Here is a 16,883-nt window from a genome sequence, read left to right as displayed (position 1 = left end):
GTCTGTTGTCTTCAGAGCATTAGAAGCTGGCAGAATTCAGAAGCCAAGGTGGATGTGATCTCTGGTGAGAGGGATACCCCGAAAGATGCCATGGATAAAGCAGCTGGTATATTTCTCAGAGAGGAGATCAATGAAGGTGAAATAGAAGCCATTGAACTAAATGCTAGTAGTTCAGAGAGATCAAGCTATGAAGATGATGCTTATCAAGCAATAGGTGATGAGTATGATTATCTGGTGAATAATAATGATGGATATCAGGGAGGATTTAGTGGGAAATCTGAGAACTTATTAGATGGAAACCACTATAATGTGAGTGGTGAGGAAGATATGGATATTGATGACAAAGTTGACTACGATGATGATGACGACAGGCAAATTGATCTTGTTGTCGATGATTACACAATTGGGGGCGACTCAGATGCAAGGGACAAGAAAGAAGAAAATGCAGAACAAAACATTGATCCGGATGGAGTTGGTTCTACATCATCATACTATAGTGATTAAAAGCAGTACCAGACAGGGAATGTGACTCCACAAGAGTTTGTAGTAGGCATAGGCCGCCGATCATAATGTATTTGTGATAGAATTTGTAGATTGCAAAATTATGAAAGGAAATTTGTTTCTCTTATTTTGAAAGAGAACATCCATCATCAATCGACATATATTACTACTTTGGTATCTTATCTTCCTACATCGTTCTCTCAGCAGTAGGTTGCATTCCACTAGTTAAATTATTAACTATTAATCTGTAGGTCGTTTTCTTTTTATGCCAAGGAAAAACATTAACACAGAAAAAGCTAGCCTAGTCTATATCATTTAAAAAAGAGAGATTCTATTCCTGTAAATAATAATTGGTATTAAATTTATCAATAATTTATATATTTTAGAATTATCCTTAAAATTAACAACATTTCATTCTTTTTAGTTGATTATTACATCTTTACTAAAAGATGTTTTTTGTAAAAATAAAAGCAATTAATGCAGTAAATATTTAAGGAAAATATAAAAGAATTGAGACACTTTCCAAAATTTGTAAAAAAAAAATACATAAAAACTGGAAGGGACCGAAATTTTCTTAAAACTATGAAGGTGTATATTTAGTGTTTTTAAACCATAAAAAATTATTTAAAAAATTTAGTCTAGGCTCCTCAATTGTTTTGGGGGAGTCAGTTTGATGAAAAAAATTGAAGTTAAGACTGAATTGTTTAGATGATATTTGAGATCAATTTTTGGCGGAAATAATTTTTAGTCAAATCTTACTTACCTTTAAATCAAACTTTGGATTAGTAAAATTTTACTTGATGAATTGAAAGATTAATACCAAAAAAAAAAATTATGTAATACACAGGATTAGCTTAGCTGTACAGAAGAAATTTACTCCATTTATGATTTAAATTTATTATATATATATAAATAATGTGTTTGAAAATAAAAATATTTAAAGTAAAACAATTACAAAAAAAGAAGGATTACGATTTGAAATTTGAAAGGTTTTCTTTTCATCACCAATCTTTTCTTTTTCTGTTAACCTGTAAGTAAAACTTGTAAGTGTTTTTCTAAAGTGTAATGATATATTATATTATGTATAATGTGACGAGACTTTTAAAACAAATAGTGACCGGATGATAGTTAACAAACACCATTATTATAACAAGTATAAAGACAATGTTAGTTATGATAATAACTAAAAATAAAAAATAAAAAATATGAAAATATTTAATAATTAAAAATATTAGTCATAAGTTGTTGGATGTAATAAAAAAATTATCTATTAATTATAAGGATATTTTGGGTATTTTTATGTGTTTAGCTCTATTTTGAATAAATTATCAAAAACTACAACTAAATAATACTTATTATTCTAAATTGAATTGTGTCTCTAAAGATTTTGAATTTCTAATTCAGTGGTTCAAAAATAAATAAATAAATAAATCATCTATAGAAACTAATTTAATACTTTACGAAACAATATAATGTTTGCCGTAAATAAGGATTTCACGTGAGAAATGTGAAATTATTATGCTTTCTTTCAAACTATTTGTTGGGGGTAAGAGGAAGTAAAAGTACGTATCTTTATAATATATTTTTTGTAAGGATTTATTTTACTTGATTATCATAATGTTTTATATATTATTTCATCACATTCTAGTACCATAATTTTATGAATTTTCAGGTAAAATAACTATTACATACAAATTATCATTTGAAATTATTATAAACTATAGATAAAATATTTTGTACAAGGACAAATGTATCTTATGCAATAGTAATAGTGGAATATAAGTTCAAATATCAAATCCTGATTACTAGTTGGGTTTCCAAATAATTAATTTTGTAGAAAACTAAACAATTAGAGTTTAATCATATAAGAGTGATTTTGTGTTCCATTGTTCTTTTACAAAAATAAGAATCAACACAAGAAAATTGGTGTGAAGATAGTATGAAGCAACCTAAGATTGTGACTCACTCGTGTGTATCATTTCCCCCCAACTCCAATTCCAATCCCAACAAAGTTACACAAATTATTTCAATTGTTCAATGCCTCATAAATTCTCTGTTAACAATTGGCCATGGTTAACAATGTTATATCCCTAATTTAATTCCCAATTAGTCATAGGCGAATTAATTTAGGGGAAACAATAATCATAGAGAGGTTGATTAAAAGAATCTAATCTGCTGAAAATTCCCACAAAAGATTTGATCACGCAATTTGTATGAACTCAATCGCTTCCTAGTTTAGTTAATTACATGCAATTTGATCATTGACAAGCAATAAACTAAACTAAATTTTGAGTGATTGATATGAGAAAACTACAAGTGCATGGGTGCCATCAAGTAATAAAATATCAAATCCACAGGGCCTATGTCTTATGATTACAAATTTATCATGATTAAAAAAGATAAAATAATATATTTTATTTGATAAGAATGAGAAGAAAAAAAAACAAGATAAAGATAACGATAAAAATGAAGATAAAGAGCACAAGCTAAGATTACAATAATAAAGATTGGGAGATATCAAGAACGATTTATAGGGATTAGGGTTACCGTAATGAAAACTAATGAATCCAAATTAATGACTCAAATATAAAGATTACATTTATTTGAAGGTGAATTATTCCAATCTAGTTTAGGTTCTTTTTCAAGATACAAAGATTGTGCCTAGCTGAACTGATCCCTACTTCCATGGTAGCTATGTTCAATTAAATCCATTAAGGTTCATAATAATTCATAGGTGTTCCTTGCAAAACCTAAAACTACTTTTGTGATTTGGATTTTACATTCAGATTCCTATAGTTCCAAAAATTAGGTTCACCTTTCAATCTTATCCAAAAAAATGGTTCACATTTCAATTCTTCCCTAATTATCTGAAAGGTACAAATAAGTGACTACCAAATTCACACAAATAAACTGAATAAGAATCAAACCAAAAGGAATTCTGACAATAACAAAGGGGGTAAAATAATCAATTTGAAATCACTAATTTATCAATGGCATTGCTCAATCCCAAAAACTACATAAAGAACTCTATCATACTAAAAGAGAAACCACAAAGATGAAGCAAGAATATTCAAACTGATAAAGAGGAAGAAAGATGAATCATCTTCTATCTCGATCCTTGTGTAGTTTCTCCTCTCTAGGGTTTTCCTTGGTAGGTAACTTACCAAAACAAACTCGAAAAGGTTTATTTAAACCTAAAAACCTAAAAGGGGCCAAGCTCATTACAATAAAATACAAAATAAGAAAATGTAAAACAGAGTATTGCATCATATGTCACTTGCATAGCAAAAATCACATCGAGTATGTGAGATTCTTGACTTGGTGTCTTCACAAAAGTTATAGATAATTTTTTCCTTGAAATTTAGGTACCGATCTCATGTTGTTTCAATGTTTACAACTCAAGATATCCTCAAAACATTGCACATATGTCATATGTTCTAATTGAGGAATTGGTCACTTTTCTTCATTTATCTTCCAACATAGTTGCTTGTGATCCTGCCTTTGCTTCACCCAAGCTTCAACATAATTCTAAGTCCTCTTCCTCTAGATGAAAGTCACTCCAAGCAAATAACCTCATGCTTCCATGGCAATCTCCTTAAGTAATTCACCTTTCTAAGGACCAAAAACACAAAACAAACCTCCAAAAGTTCTAGGTGATGAAAATGAAAGAAAACAAAACATGCAACTAGTCCTAATTAACACTAATGAATGCAACCCTACATGAATAAATATGAAAAACATGGAATAAAATATAACACATCAATGATTGAGTCTAAAAGGCATTAAGGGTAAAGAAGAAGTTCAATTTACTAAATAACATCAAGAAATTTTATTAAAATAATAAAAAAGATACATGGTACAACTACATCATAATCCCAGACTAGAGAGAACTAGTTGTTCATGGTCATGATAAGACTAGATAACTCAAATAGGAACATAAAAATTACAAAAGGAAAGAAATGTTACAAAAAATCTACCCTTATGATTCCACCTAGGTCCCTTTGCAGCCAAAATCCTCTCACGATATATTTTCCTCTCACATAACCTTAAAAAAATGTAAAAAGAGCAAAATATAATCATATTCTATCCTCAATTTGCTATCAATCACGACCATGGTTCCTTAACCAGAGTTGAGATTGTACAAAATTTATCATGATTGTATAAAATTAACCATAGTCATGGTTCATTGAACATGGTCGTGGTAAGGTTTGTTGATGCTGATTTGCAAGCCATGATGGCTTTACTACAATCCTACAAAATCTACCAAGATTGTTTTTATCTTAGTATTGCCTTAATAACTCTCAAAATGCATGATTTTTAGCTCTTTTGCTCATGTAGTCTCGTAAGCATGTGGTTTTCACAAACTTGCACCAAACTGCAGTTTTTCCGATAAAAATGTCAAAATGCATTAAATTTGCATAAAAACTAACTCAAAAGTAACGTCAAATTTAGGTTTATCAATTGCATAAAACATTGTTCCACCAAAGTTAGTCATTCAAATTGTGATTAGTTTAGCCAATGTTTTACCAAAGCATAAGTTAGTTGCACAAAGGGATTTAGTAGAGGCACCATTCAGAGATTTTAAGAGGGAGAATAGGTCTATATTTTTTAATTTTTGTTTGCTAATCTAAATCCTAAGATATCAATATTTCCTTTTGTGGCTCTTATTGGCTCCATTTCCCTTGATGATATGAAGAGACTCATGATCACTGTGTATCACAAATTCCTTAGGCAAGAGATAATGTTGTCAAGTATGCAAAACTCTCGCAAGCAACATGCCAAATGGGTGGAATTTTTGGAACAATTTGCATATGTGATCAAGCATAAACAAGGTAAGGCCAATGTGGTAGTTGATCTTCTTTCGAGGAGATGCTCTTTAGTCTTCTTGCTTGAAACTAAATTGCTGAGTTTAATCACGTAAAGGGATTGTATGCTTGTGATGATGACTTCTCTAGGTTGTTTTAATTATCTGAGAAAATTGCTCGTAATGGATTATTTATGCATGAAGGTTTTCTATTTAAAGATAAAAGGTTGTATGTGCCTAAGAGTTATTTGTGTAAGTTGTTGATTAGAGAAGCTCATGAGGGAGGGTTGATGCATCACTTTGGGGTTGACAAGACTTTGGGCATTTTGCAAGAGCATTTCTTTTGCCCTAAAATGAAACATGTTATTAACAAATATTATGTCAAATGCATTGTATGCCATAAAGCTAAATCTAAGGTCTTAAATCATGGATTGTATACCTTTTTGCCTATTCCCACCTCTCCTTGGACCGACATATCCATGGATTTTGTACTTAGTCTTCCAAGGTCAAAGAAAGGCAATGACTCTATTTTGGTTGTGGTTGATAGGTTCTAAAAGTTGGCTCACTTTATTCCTTGCCATAAAGTGGATGGTGCTTGTGCAATAGTAGACTCGCTCTCTACAGAGGTGGTGCACCTACATGGAATACCAAGAAGCATTGTATCAAATAGAGATTCTAAGTTCCTAAGCCAATTTTGGAAGACTTGTGGAGCAAGCTTGACACTAAGCTCTTTTTCTCTACTAGTTTTCCTTAAACAGATAGGCAAACTGAGGTGGTGAATAGAACTTTATCTCAACTTCTTAGATGCTTGGTAGGAAATAGTTTGAAATCTTAGCAGGATTGTTTACCTCATGTAGAATTTGCATACAATAAGGTAATCAACTCTACCATTTCTCATTCTCCTTTTGAAGTTGTTTATGATTTCAATCCTTTGTCTCCTCTTGATTTGATTCCTTTGTCTAATGTTGATTCTATGTTGAATAGAGATGGATTTTCCTAATCCTATTTTATTAGGAACTTTCATGAGAAAATGAAGGCTCAAATTGAAAAGAAGATGGAACAATATGCTAAACATGCCAAAAAGGGAAGGAAGATGGTGTTTGAACCCGATGATTGGGTGTGGGTGATATAACACAAATCACACTAGAAGGGGGGTTGAATAGTGGGTTAATCAAAGATTAAAACCTTTTTGTAAATAAATAGCTATATCACAAGTTCTTAAAGATATATGCACCAGAGTCATCCATCAACAAGGAAAACTAAGTTTGATGAAAATAGAGGTTGATTGTCCAGTAAATGTAAAGAAAATTTTTCAAAAAGGTTTTTAGATAAACACTTGGTGAGAAGAAGTGACAAAGTAAACAAAGAGAATACTTAATAAATCTGCTTAAGAGAGATATGGAAACACTTGGTTTATACTGGTTCATTCACTCAAACAGAACTATGTCCAATTCTCCTTTACACAACTATAAAGGGTTTCACGAATCAAAACTTTAATTACAAAACAAGTATTCTGTTATGTCACTCCTAACTATACAAGTATTCTTCTAGCCACTTCTGATACACCCTTAGACTTCCCATGAATCTAAGAGCACCCAAGTATTGTTTAACACTAAGCTACTCCTGGCTTTCACAAACAATAGTTTGAATGAATACAACGATTCAACAACACTCAGAGCGTGAATAAAAAATATAAGCTCGAATACAAATAACTTTGCTTAGGAAAGGATAGACAATATAATCAATGATTTCGCATAGTTTCACTTCAGAGATTTTGCTCATTTCTTTTATGGTTTTTCTACTTCTTTGCTTTTGAGTAGAGGTTGTGTTTTATAGACTTTAGTGAAGAATCTGTTATGGGATTAGCATTGAGTCTTGATATGATCATTGTCTCACATGTGGAGGCAAGGCAACCTGGCATGCTCTGATTGGAGAGGAAAGGAATAATAGTACAGACAACAACATGTGCTCCTATTCCACGTTGAAAGCAACCTCTGGAGGAATATTCTATAAATTCCTTTTATTCTCTTTTATTCCATCATTTCCTTAAATTCAAATGTTAGCAATTCAAATAAAGAGAGACACGATTGAATTTCGTAAAGAGAGATCGTGCACTTCCCTTAGTGGCTAACATTGCCTTTTCGCAAGTAATAAAGGCACTTAGTGTATAAACATTGGTTTTCAAAATAAGTGGACATGATTGATTTTACAGCGTGTTGGACACTGGATATATCTTAACAAAATGTTTTCCACTTTAAGCATGGAAGTGACTTACTAGAACTGTAGATGTTGATATAGCACTTAATGTCAAATCATTAGATTATCAATAATTTATAATTTTTTAAACATCAAAATCTAAGGTGTGGTAAGTTGTCCAATTTAGTGGATTGTCCAGACCTAAGAGTGGGTGCATTTAAGGAAGGGTAGGTTTCTTTCTTAAAGGAAATCTAAACTTCAAGCAAAAGAGATGGACCTTTTCATGTTTTGGAGCACATAAATGATAATGCATATAAAATTGATTTGCATCTCAATTATGGTGTAAGTACCACTTTCAATGTTAGTGACTTATCTTTTTGTCATGTAGGTACAATTGACGTCTGAAATCTAGTGGCAAATTCTTTTCAAGAAGGAAAGGATGATAAAGGACTATAGAAGGATGAGAATCTTAGCTTTAGAGTAATTGTTACTAGATCAATGATACGGAAGCTTTAAGAGGTCACTTTGAAGATGACTTCATTTATGGAGAAGGATGATGGAGGAGAATTAAAGATCATAAATTTGATTCAACTTATAGATTAAGATTGCTTATTCTATTTTTTGGGCCTTTGCTGACATTATTAGTTTTGGGGCCTCTTTTTAGAGTTTTTTAGATCATGGTATAAATAGTCTATCTTTAACTTTGAGAAGACTAAGACTCATTTTATTGAAAGAATTATAAACTTTGTGTGAGAGAACCTCTCTTGGTTCTTGAGACCACTTCTTTGATTCGTATCTTAAGTTTCTAATAACCAAGTGATTGAGTACAAGTGATTAATGTGTTAAAGTTAAGATTAAATGGTTTGAGTAGTTCCCAAGTTCGATTCTTGACAGAAATAATTCTTGACTAAACTTTACATACCACCAAGTTGATTAGTTGTATCTAGTGGCACATAAACTCTATTACTAAAACCTACCACCTCATTCTTAACATTAAGTGGCTTTAAAGCTTTAAGTATGGGTTGGCTTTGAGAGATGTTTTGCAAGCAATTGAGTTGCCTTGATGTGAGGAGGTAGCATTAGCACCTTCTTGAACCATGTCTGGAATGTAACTAAAGAGAGCATCAACTTGTTGCACATTTCTCAGAATGTTCATTCCACAATGATTACAAGCTTCATAAACCTAATTTATTGAGTTTGTAATGTCCAACCTCCCATTATTATTAAGTGGATCCATAGGAGTAAGGATGATTTGGCTTGGATGGGAGGAGGAAGCACTTCCCAAACCATGTTTTGCAAGAAGCTGGCTTGCACTTTGATCCTTGCTTTTCAACATATGATAACAAGTCCTAATCTTAACATTCACCTAAGCAATGAATACTTTGGAAAATCTTAGCATTGCTCCTCTTCCATACTTGGATCCCAAGTTGGATACTTGATGTTGGTTATTTGTTTATGCACTTTGGAAATCTTACACTACTACAAAAAGGTGATTTTACATCGATTCTAAAGCACTTTTAACGACGGTTTTGAACTGTCGCTGTAGTCAACGTCATAGAAAATCAAATCTTTCTATGATGGTTCTTGAAAAACCATCTTAGAAAAATTGCACATTCTAAGACGATTATTTTCCTTAGAATCGTCTTAGAATGTGTAACTTTTCTAAGACAGTTTTTCAAGAACCATCGTAGAAAGTAATTTTTTAAAAATAAAATAGTTAGGATTCTAAGAACTGAACAAGATTTCTTAGTTCATATAAATATGTGTGTGTGTGTGTGTTATACACTACCTTGCAAGTGGTGAATTCTTCATTTCTGTATTTTTCGGTCTCGGTGAAAATGCGGGAATGGAGCATTGGCATGTATGTGCCCTGGGCACCGTACTTGCGGCACAACATGCGAAAAGACAGCTCCGAGTTGTCGACCATTAGGGCCACTATGAACCTGGGCCGACCCAACTTGGCCCAGTGGGCCTATGCCCGCTCCGCCCAAGACTCTTCGCTTAGGCTCCGGGCCGAAAAGCCCACGTGCTAGTCGATAGCAATGGGGTGCTCTGCATCGAGAGAAGTTGGGGTTTGGGCCATGAGGGGACGGAGAACCTCAAGCGATGAGGGGTTTAGGTTTTTTGGGGGTTAGGATTTTTTACGGTTCCACTAGAGGATAGGAGAATGGGGGCGGAGGAGGAATATGGAGTTGGGGGTGGTGGTGGCGTCGGGGAGAAGGTGGAGATATGGAAAAGGGAAGAGGAGAGAAGAAGAAAGAGAAACGGACACAAAGAAGAATGGACGCGAGCCATATATAAAATTAAAATTGCTAACATTCAAAGACGGGTCCGCTACAACCGTTTTTGAAATATTCATAATATTTACAATATTGTCACCATTATACAAACGAAAATGGTTATTAAACGATCGTTGTAGATACTGCATCGTAAAAAAGAGCCTTTCTAGTAGTGTTAGCTTTAATAATATTCTTCTTATTCTCAACATACAAAGTCTTGAATACGAAACTTTTTGGGAGGTCTCATTCTTTTGACGCTCATACTTTTCTATGCTAGAGCGTACCACTATGGGGTCTTAGGGCCAAGTCACTAGTTCAACATTGCCACCATCATACACAATCAAGCAGGCTTCAACTTCAACTCCACACAACTTGGAAAATTTAGAGGTTTTTTTTATAAGTACTTCCCTTCTCTGCATGAAAGCTCTCTTGTGAGATCTCACATATGAGATATGTTTCAAGGTGATTCTTCACTAATGGAAATAGCGCATTCTAAGTCGGTTAAAATGAGCATTTTACAACGGTTGTAAACCGTCATAAAATTGGGCGTCATAAAAGGAAAAAAAAAACATCAACAGGTGTCACAACCATCTTTATATATTCAACTTTTTACGACGGTTAGTCATAGAATGTACTTAAAATCTAAGACGGTTATTGTAATAATCATCTTAGAAAGGCATTATTTTTCTTGGTTTACTATGACGATTATTTCAATAACCGTATTAGTATGTAGTATGTGTACATGAGAAACTACAACGGTCATTGGAGATTGTCTTAGTATGCGATGACTTTCTAAGACGGTTGTTTTATAATCGTCGTAGTTTTACATGTAGACATACTATATACTAAGACGGTTATTGACATAATCGTCGTATTATATAGATTATACTAAGATGGTTATTCCTAGAACCGTCTTAGTATGTCTTAATTTTTTTTTCTGTTTTTTGTTTTTTGGGTTTTTTTTTGTATTTTTTTTGTGTTGATCTCTGGTATCTTTTATTCTTTAACCTTATTATCTAAAAAAGGTTAAAGAATAAAAGAATTATATATTCTATATATAGAAAAGAAATAAAATTCAATTTCAAAAAAATAAGATGCACATTGATGCCAACCAAAAGTATTATCATCATTTTCAACAATTATAAAATCATTTAACTACATATTACAAGTGTGAAAAAATTAATATATATATATATATATATATATATATATATATATATATATATATATATAGGATCATTATACAATAGAATTTCTAAACTTCATGCATGTATGTAAGAAGTTTTGCTATCAATAATATTAAATTGAAAACAATTCAATTCAATGAACATAAGTCTTACTTAAGACTGTTGCTTGTCAAGTCGTCCTAATGACTATGTAAGTGCCGCAACAACTAAAACCCATGCCATGCTATGGAGATCTAGTAGGAATGATATTACAATCTGATCGCAAGTCAAAATAGTGATCCTGTGATACCAACAATCTCCTATGACAATGATCCGATATGAATGCCAAGTCCTTCTTTGATTGTGGTAGGAGCTGCCAAATTGTTGATATCAAGTAGAATACTCTGACCATCAAGATTTTCCTATTGCCCTTCCCTCCTAGCAATTAGCCATGTTGAACAATCAGCATTGTTTGATTTAACTGAGGTTGTCTTGTATATGGGACCCACAGTTGAAACACCATTTGACAATGCAACATGAAACCTAATAGTTCCTGTAACAAAATGAGTCCATAACAGAGATGAGTAACTTGTAAAAAACTGTAATAAATAAATAAAAATAAAAAGACTTGTAATTGTAATATCATGCCATGCAACTCTGGAAACAATCAGGATAGTAAAATAATATACAAGACAGACTATTATTCAACTTGTTCACACAGAAGAGAAGGAAGCATGAAAAAAAATCAGGGTCATAGACTAGTAGCTTTTTAGACTAGTGGCACCTCTCCTATGATGCATGGATACTCTAAAATTGGTGATATATTTGAATCCAATATTGATATTTTTTTTTTGGAGGTGAGCTAAGGAATGGCAATGAGATAGGACACCTCTTATCTCAACCATCATAAGCACACTTGAAAATTATAATAATACCCAAAAAGATGAAAATAAACAACAAAGCATTGGTGGCGGGCAACAACCAAAACCCATGCCTAAAAATACATTGACATGGATCTCTCTCTCCCCCCCCCCCCCCCTCCAAAAACAAAAAAATAATAACAACACCAAACTGTATTTTTTATAGATAACAAACAATGAAAGCAATTGCATTATTAGCCTCTATCTGCTTTTGAGAGAGCAAAATAAAGGATATTTACAGGCATGTCTAATCAAACTTGAAGGGAATCCTCATTTGTCTTTTCTTAAAACTTATTTGATTTACAATACATTTTTCTCCACCATAAACTATATATATTCATGAAAAAACAGCAGCTGTCACCCGAGATCCTTCAAGGAATAAAAGAGAATGCATTCCTCATCAATGAAATAGGATAGTATGCATTGTAGTAGTTACATGAATGTCATGCATCAGGTGGCAAGGGCTACCAAAAAGATAACAAGACATACCCAAAGACCTGTCTCTGTCCCGAGCAAATACCAGAGCAATAACTTCTATGTTTCCTTTTTTTACTACATATGATTCTAGAATCATTCCCACTTCTGTGTACAAAGTCAAAGGAGCCTCTCTCATCACCCCCAATGACCGTGTCCATAGGCATGACATGATCTGAAATAAAACAAGATATCATTTTGGAAAAAAGCACGAGCTTATGGCAATGGGGTGTAAATTGAAGTCATGCTCTCAATTACAGAACTAATACAGCAGTACAATACAGTTGCCCCATCTAAATTCAAGTATCAAATTGCCATTATGTATCCTGTAGACATTATGGCAACTATATATGTATAATTTGCTATATATACATATATAGATATTAACAGTCTAGTAACTAATCCTTTTTTTGTGGTCATAGTCAATTTCTTTACAAAAGCTCAAAAACATTATCCTTATTTTTCATTACTTGTTAGTTTTTACATCTAATCTATAACTTTCTTCCTTTATTCATTAAGAATATACTTAAAAAAGGAAAATATGCTTCAATTGACCTGTTGTACGAATTTGACACAATCCAAGATTCATATCCTATCATTTCACCACTATTTTTACCTAATTGAGGGTTTTTTAATAATAAAATTAGATAAGATCAATGCCTTAAGTCCACTAAACGTGTTCTCACTCCTTGAATAGAGCATGAGTTTTGTCCCATTAATCTCTTTTTGACTTCATTAGAAAAATAATAGTATCACGCAATTAGAATAAATTTAAAAAAAACATGTTAATTTATGTTTGTTCTCATATTTTAAATTCTCATACTTTAGACAAACACTATAATCCTAAAAACTGAGTTGAATGCATCTTTTTATTTGAGACAGTATTATTATATAATTTGTGTTTGAATTGGTGTTAGGGAAGAGAGGTAGGTACCTTGTTGACCTTTGCATAGAAAGAAGATAAAGAAGAAGGGTCAGAAGCCAAAAAATGAGGAAAAGTGTATGTGCAGATTTTGACCATGCTCATTGCCCAGATCTCTTGCCAGAAATTGTTCCTCAAACTATCACATAACTTGCAATCCAATTTAAATATTCTCCTACTTTTGCTTTTCCACCCTCTCCATCAAGCTCAAGAACACCAAAGGCTTACATCCAAATTCAAAAGGAGTACATTTCAAAAGAAAAGAGAAAAGGCAAAAGAATATATATGTTAATAATCCAAATAGAATTCACTCTATTGGAATCAGAAAATGTGCTGCAAACTATTGTTTACTATCAGAGTAAAGGATTGGTTTTCCCCATAGTGATGTTGGAGGGAATTCCAAACATAATCAATTTCTGGTTTAGATTTTATTTTGAATTTGATTCTTAATTCTACGTACCAACCAATTGTATAACAACTTGCAACATACCACTCCAAACTGAGCCCAGTCTACTCTTATTTTACATTTTAAAATCATGTACATTTTGTTTACCATTCTAGCTTAGCTGTCTTTTTTTCCTATGTGCCTCCAAATAGCTTGAACAAGATATATATTCAAATCCACATACCATTGGTCAATTTTGATATCATATAGTTTCCTTTAACCCAATACATTGGAGACACACACTAAGGTTAACATCATTCTTCAATGTAGGGTTATCAATTCTTCTCTTTGTGGACCTTTACAGTACATAAATATTTGCTTGTTGTTGATAATTTAGCCAAAATGAGTTAGGTGTAGGACACTCAAAAGAAAAAAAAATAGGTACAGAATCTTAGCACTACCAACTAATAAAAGGAGTGGTGAAATTGGGCTTAGGAAAACAATGCAAAGTGAACGAGGTACAACACCATTTGGCACAACAAATGTCAATGAAAAATCTAGGGACCAATATTTGTAATTAGATGTAGTTTATTTTGTTTTTATAGAGGACAAAATAGAATCAAAATAGTGATGTCCTCTGTAAGGTTGCTTCTGACTCTTAGCTAATTGAGCTAGAGAAGATACCAGATAATGATTGCACTAGCAAGTAAGGAAATGGGTGGACAAAAGATACAAAACTGGACTGTGAAAATTCCTCAAATCAACCAAGCCACTGCTATCTCATGGTAAAAACTCCAAACCACAGTACATATGTCATGAAATTTACTGTTGTGGACACAAGTTTGGCTAGTGAAAAAATGACAAAGGTGAGATAACTGAGAAGCATGCCATTTGAACTTTTATAAGCTTATACTTTTGAAAATGACTCTGATGATGAGAATACTTCTGAAGAGTGGACAAATGAATCTGAGTCTGTCAATACCACTTGCTTGGATAGGGAGAAGAATGACATTACTAAAGCCAGTAATTCTAATACTGGTAAGCGTGTGTCTTCACTTTTGAATTGTTCAGAACACAATCTCTTCATGTGACATAGACAATATGGTCAAATGGAGAGAGGTTTAATGGTGGTTTTCTATATTTATTCTGTTAAATTTTATTAATAACAATGTTGAAATTGCCTGTACATTTTTTCAGAGAATATTTTTCTAAATTGAATTTTAGCCTGCTTAGCTATTTATGTATTTTAGTTCTATTGATTGGAATGTTGTATTTCACTATTATTCCATTTTTAATGCCCCTCATATGGTGGAGCATAGGTAAAAAATAACAACAATCATTTAGTTTAGTTGGAATAAGTGTCCATAAGTGAAACTTAATTGTGGTTGAATTTGCTTGTGTGGTAGTTCTGGCATATACTGTTTGTTAGTTTTGCCGAGCACTGTGTGAGTTTTGCCTCAATAAAGTGAGGCCTTACAGAAACATGCTGTTATTTCTGGACTGGTGCATATGAATGTGATATGTTATAGTTTTACCTGAGATTCCAACCCCGCATTCCTATTCCCTAATATTTGCATAGGGATTGGAAATCTCAATTGGAGTATGATAGTGGCTTACAACAAATATGGTCTATGGGAGGAATAGGTTCGGCAGCAGAGAATCAATGGCGTTATTCAATGTAACAGAAATTAACCACATTTACTGAGGTAAGTTAGGTAACTAAAAGGGAAGTTGGTCAAAAGGGGGTACCAAGAGAGGAGTAGCTTGTATTTTGGGAATTCAATAGAAGGAAGAGTTCCAAGTCTATTGAATAGCTAGAGTGTAAAGAGGAAATTTATTCTATTATACATTCTTGATCATTGCCCTATATCAGATTGATACTTGTCATTGGGTGTAGTGGTCCATATTAAATATATATCAAATAAATTCAAACAGTAACAAATCAAATTAGAAAACCAAAGAAAATTACCATTTCATTAGCAACAAAGAAGGAAAACCTACCTAATATTATAACTTAATTAGCTGAAGAACATCACTAAAAGCACAAACACAATCAATAGATGCTGGTTTCTTTAACTCTTTTGCAAGGTCAAGTTGCTGCCTCAATACTTCAATATGCACAATGGTGCTAATGCATTGCCAGCCAACAATGTAGGTAGCTTTCTTCTACAGAAAAGGGTAAAAATATCATAACGAAATACTGGACCACAATTTGCTGAACCAAAAGCAACAACACACAACACCTAAGACACCCCTCAACAGTCTTAACCATGCATGCATTTGGCAAGGACAACAAGCATATCCATATATATAAGGGCGGCTTACAGAAAGAAACTTGACAATGAAAATGGAGATACCACATACAAGATACAATAACCCAGGTACTAGTAATTACTAAATTAAGAGAACAAAAGCCTATGCTCTTGTATTCAACCTTTCATATATTAAAATCAGCCAATGATAAATAATTTTTTCACCAATTATGGATTTTTAAACATACCTATATATACACGTTGATTATCACCTTTTATACACATATAACTGAAACAAAAAAGACACATATAACATTGTTTACATGATTAAAAAATTAACATGAATAAAAGGGCCAAATACTAACAAACTAAAACAACAACAATAATGAACATACCTGAACCACAACCCTAACAATGCCAATAAGCCCATATATGTATATTATCTTCAATGAAAGCTCCAAGTTGGTCAACTTGACCGGTTGGATCAAGTGGAATATCCTGTAAAGGCAACAATTAACAAGGAGTGAGAAGAAAAAGAAGCTTCCAGAATCACTATCAACTGCAATGAAGGTCCTCAAATATATGATTTTGTCCCTATAATTTGTTTAAAATAATTAATTGCAGAAAACCCAGGCATATGCCTAAACCCCAGACCCTAAAATTAAAGGTACCATAAGACAGTAAAAATGCAACTATTTTTAATTCACAGGAACAAGTGAAGCACATTTTTGCAATATAAGTGATTTCCTTACCAGCTGTACGCCCGAGATGAACCAAGCAAACTCAGGCAGAGGGACGACAGAGGCACCAAAAAACCTAGGCAGCCGACCACGGTGACGACGGATGAACGATAGATGGCAAGCGACACGGCAGACGACAAGCGTTAGGCAGACTGCACAGGGATGTAGAGGCACGAAGGGAGGGCGCAAGAGAAGTAAACTTTTTGGGGAGGTGGACAACGTGCGCGGGTGACCTAGTATTTTA

The 16,883-nt window shown here is 33.0% G+C and overlaps 1 pseudogene; it reads right to left on the bottom strand.

The window, feature by feature from the left end:
- Window positions 1-8,415: 8,415 nt before the first annotated feature.
- On the bottom strand, window positions 8,416-16,536 carry LOC121173144 (uncharacterized; annotated as a pseudogene).
- Window positions 16,537-16,883: the final 347 nt, after the last annotated feature.

This window comes from Glycine max, chromosome 12, assembly GCF_000004515.6.
Source record: "Glycine max cultivar Williams 82 chromosome 12, Glycine_max_v4.0, whole genome shotgun sequence".
In the NCBI taxonomy this organism is placed as follows: Eukaryota; Viridiplantae; Streptophyta; class Magnoliopsida; order Fabales; family Fabaceae; genus Glycine; species Glycine max.
The sequence above is the reverse complement of the archived record's forward strand: the minus strand, read 5'-3'. Positions and strand labels throughout refer to the sequence as shown.